A 4,868-nucleotide genomic window follows, 5' to 3' on the forward strand; every position below is an offset into this window, starting at 1 on the left:
ATGCCTCCGTATGAACACTAATTTCTCGTATCTTATCTTCAAGGTCCTTCCGCGCTTTGTATGTTGGTAGCAGTAGAATCGTTCTGCAGTCAGTTTCAAATGCCGGTTCTCTAAATTTTCTCAACAGTGTTTCTCGAAAAGACCGTCGCCTTCCCTCCATGGATCTCCCATTTGAGGTCCCGTAGCTTCTCCGTAACTCTTACGTGTTTTTCGAACCTACCGGTAATAAATGTTGCAGACCGCCTCTGAATCGCTTCGATGTCTTCATCCAATCCAATCCGACCCGGCACGGATCCCAAACACTCGAGCAGTACTCAAGAATAGGTAGCTCCAGCATCGTATATGCGGTCTCCTTTGCAGCTGAACCACTCTTTCCTAAAATTCTACCGAGCGAGGTGGCGCAGTGGTTAGCGCACTGGACTCGCATTCGGGAGGACGACGGTTCAATCCCGTCTCCGGTCATCCTGATTTAGGTTTTCCGTGATTTCCCTAAATCGCTTCAGGCAAATGCCGGGATGGTTCCTGTGAAAGGGCACGGCCGATTTCCTTCCCCATCCTTTCCTCACCCGAGCTTGCGCTCCGCCTCTAATGACCTCGTTTTCGACGGGACATTAATCTCCTCCTCCTAAAATTCTCCAAATAAACCGAAGTCACCCATTCACCTTTCCTACGACAGTTCTCACATGCTCTTTCAGTCGTATATCTCTTTGCAACGTTAAACCCAGATATTCAAACGACTTGGCTGTGTCAAGCGTGGTACTAGTAATAATGTATCTGAACATTGCAGATTTGGTCTTCCTACTCATCCGGATTAACTTACATTTTTCCACATTTAGGGCTCGCTGCCATTCATCACACCAACTGGAAATATTGTCTAAGTCGTTTTGTATCTTCCTACAGTCACTCAACTTCGACACCTTACCGCAAACCACGGCATCATCAGCAAACAACCGCAGATTGCTGGCCACCTTGTACGCCAAATCATTTATGTATGTAGAGAACTACAGTGGTCCTTCCCCACTTCCCTGGGATACTCTTGACGCTACACTTTTTCCTGATGTACCCTCGCCGTCGAGGACGACATACTGGCTTCCATTACTTAAGAAGTGTTCGAATCACTCACACATCTGTGAACATATTCCATATCCTCGTACCTTCGTTAAAAGCCTACAATGGGGCACCGGTTCAAATGCTTTTCTGAAATCTAGAAAAATGGATGGTTCAAAATGGTTCAAATGGCTCTGAGCACTATGGGACTCAACTGCTGAGGTCATTAGTCCCCTAGAACTTAGAACTAGTTAAACCTAACTAACCTAAGGACATCACAAACATCCATGCCCGAGGCAGGATTCGAACCTGCGACCGTAGCGGTCTTGCAGTTTCAAACTGCAGCGCCTTTAACCGCACGGCCACTTCGGCCGGCAGAAAAATGGAATCTGCCTGTTGCCCTTTATTGGCTCTGAGCACTATGGGACTCAACTGCTGAGGTCATAAGTCACCTAGAACTTAGAGCTACTTAAACCTAACTAACCTAAGGACATCACACACATCCAGGATTCGAACCTGCGACCGTAGCGGCCGCGCGGTTCCAGACTGTAGGGCCTATAACCGCTCGGCCACTTCGGCCGGCTGCCCTTTATTCATTGTGCGCAGTATATCATGTGAGAAGAGGGCAAACTGATTTTCGCACGAGCGATGCTTTCTAAAACCATGACGATTTGTGCATCATAAGCTTATCAGTTTCAAGCGTATTACAAGGTGCATTCAAGCTCTAAAGCCTCCGATTTTTTTTCTAATTAACCACTCACCCGAAATCGATGAAACTGGAGTTACTTCTCGACGTAATCGCCTTGCAGACGTACACATTTTTCACAACGCTGACGCCATGATTCCATGGCAGCGGCGAAGGCTTCTTTAGGAGTCTGTTTTGACCACTGGAAAATCGCTGAGGCAATAGCAGCACGGCTGGTGAATGTGCGGCCACAGAGAGTGTCTTTCATTGTTGGAAAAAGCCAAAAGTCACTAGGAGCCAGGTCAGGTGAGTAGGGAGCATGAGGAATCACTTCAAAGTTGTTATCACGAAGAAACTGTTGCGTAACGTTAGCTCGATGTGCGGGTGCGTTGGCTTGGTGAAACAGCACACGCGCAGCCCTTCCCGGACGTTTTTGTTGCAGTGCAGGAAGGAATTTGTTCTTCAAAACATTTTTGTAGGATGCACCTGTTACCGTAGTGCCCTTTGGAACGCAATGGGTAAGGATTACGCCCTCGCTGTCCCAGAACATGGACACCATCATTTTTCAGCACTGGCGGTTACCCGAAATTTCTTTGGTGGCGGTGAATCTGTGTGCTTCCATTGAGCTGACTGGCGCTTTGTTTCTGGATTGAAAAATGGCGTCCACGTCTCATCCATTGTCACGACCGACGAAAACAAAGTCCCATTCATGATGTCGTTGCGCGTCAACATTGCTTGGCTACATGCCACACGGGCAGCCATGTGGTCGTCCGTCAGCATTCGTGGCACCCTGCTGGATGACACTTTTCGCATTTTCAGGTCGTCATGCAGGATTGTGTGCACAGAACCCACAGAAATGCCTACTCTGGAGGCGATCTGTTCAACAGTCATTCGGCGATCCCCCAAAACAATTCTCTCCACTTTCTCGATCATGTCGTCAGACCGGCTTGTGCGAGCCGGAGGTTGTTCCGGTTTGTTGTCACACGATGTTCTGCCTTCATTAAACTGTCGCACCGACGAACGCACTTTCGACACATCCATAACTCCATCACCACATGTCTCCTTCAACTGTCGATGGATTTCAATTGGTTTCACACCACGCAAATTCAGAAAACGAATGATTGCACGCTGTTAAAGTAAGGAAAACGTCGCCATTTTAAGTATTTAAAACAGTTCTCATTCTCGCCGCTGGCACTAAAATTCCATCTGCCGTACGGTGCTGCCATCTCTGGGACATATTGACAGTGAATGCGGCCTCATTTTAAAACAATGGCCATGTTTCTATCTCTTTCCAGTCCGGAGAAAAAAAAATCGGAGGCCTTAGAACTTGAATACACCTCGTAGAACTGAGACTATGTTCAAGGAATCTGCAGCAAACAGAGATAAAATTCTGTAATTTTGTGGGTCCGTTCTTTTACCTTTCTTATACACTGGAGTCATCCTCTCTTTTTCCAGTCGCTTTGGACTTCGCGTTGGGCGAGAGATTCAGGTTCAAATGGTTCAAATGGCTCTGAGCACTATGGGACTTAACAGCTGTGGTCATCAGTCCCCTAGAACTTAGAACTAATTAAACCTAACCAACCTAAGCCTGCCCGAGGCAGGATTCGAATCTGCGACCGTAGCAGTCGCACGGTTCCGGACTGCGCGTCTAGAACCGCGAGACCACCGCGGCCGGCCAGAGATTCAGGATAAATGCAACCTGGGTAAGGCGCCAGTGCCGTGGAGTACTCCTAGTGAAATCGGACTGGGTCTCGTTCGACCTTCTATCCAGGATGGTACGCTGCAGACGCCCCTATTTCGCGAGTTGAAAACAACTTCTGATATCTGCCAAACTTTTTTATTTCTTTGATGAGTCAGCGCTATGGCGGGGAGTAATCCGCTTGTAAATCACCCTCGGACATTACCTTCTAGTAAAGCTAGTCACCCCTTGCACTTACTAATAACAACACTACGTTCGTAATCAAATTTATACACATTGAAGATCAGAAATGTTTCTGTGACGTCATGGGAAACCGGCTGTATAATGCACGAATTCCCAAGTGCCATACTGATCTCGGATTTCGAAAAAATCTATGTACCTCTACAAAGGTGCCCACAAAGGGAGTACTCGAGAGCTCTCTATCGTGCAGAGAACATTTGAAAATCCCATGTAGACTCGTAGTCACGTCGACGACTGTCTTTGCCGTTCAGACCGCTGTTGGTACCACATCTAACAATTACTTCTCTAGCAATCTACCCAGGTCGACATGGAAAAAAATATATTACCGAATGAGGCTGGGGAACGCCGAAAAGAGATTATGCAGGCAAAATGAAGTCCCTTTTTCAGTTACATAGTCGCTTAAGGCACACCACACACATTTATATTGTCACAGGAAACTTAAAAAGCCGAGTTTTGCTTTGTTTTCTAGTTATTTTTCCGTCACGTTTATATAGGATGAGTAATTTAGAGATACTGACAAAAACTGAAGTGGCTTCTTCGTAAAAAAAAGTGCGCTTTCCAGTCATGATGAGCCGAAGTAACGGGAACACCGAAGTCATTGACTTCCAGATTGTTCGACATGGATCATAAATAAATCAAAGTGTCAGGAACTTCTAAGTTAAATAAATGAAAATATCTGCACGAGATTTAAAGACATACCAGTATCGCTGGAAAATGTTACCAAGCCTGTCGTAACAGTGCGACGAGCGCAATGGACGTGTAAACTACTGTTTATTTACTAATAAAACGGTCCTAAGAAAGGGGTAGGAATTACTATAACTACTTCACGTTTACAGTTTTGTCCTAATAATCAATACATGTGTCCTCTTTCTCTGTAACTTTTCGTACAGCAGACGCAAGATAAAAGGAAAGGATCAAGTCTCCATGCTTTAAATGTGTGAATATGCAGCTTGATGTTTTCCTCGTAAACCGATGCTACAATATAGGTACCAAACTGAACTAGTTCACATATATTTGCTCAACTGCAGAACTTGTTTAGATCACCTGGTAAGGCTTAAAACGTAATTTCGTTCCAGAAAATCCTAGTACTACCATATACAAATTTTCTGACTCCATCTTCTTAGTTCATCAAATGTCAGGCATCAATAAAAGATGCGCCCTTGGCAGTCTAGTAATGTATGTCAGTGATCCGCGCCC

General features: G+C 45.7%; 1 non-coding gene across 1 annotated transcript; it reads left to right on the forward strand.

Moving 5' to 3' along the window:
- Positions 1 to 388: 388 nt before the first annotated feature.
- Positions 389 to 462, forward strand: Trnaa-cgc (transfer RNA alanine (anticodon CGC)). Its single transcript has one exon. It is a non-coding gene; the product is annotated as a tRNA-Ala (tRNA).
- Positions 463 to 4,868: the final 4,406 nt, after the last annotated feature.

This window comes from Schistocerca serialis, chromosome 1, assembly GCF_023864345.2.
Source record: "Schistocerca serialis cubense isolate TAMUIC-IGC-003099 chromosome 1, iqSchSeri2.2, whole genome shotgun sequence".
In the NCBI taxonomy this organism is placed as follows: domain Eukaryota; kingdom Metazoa; phylum Arthropoda; class Insecta; order Orthoptera; family Acrididae; genus Schistocerca; species Schistocerca serialis.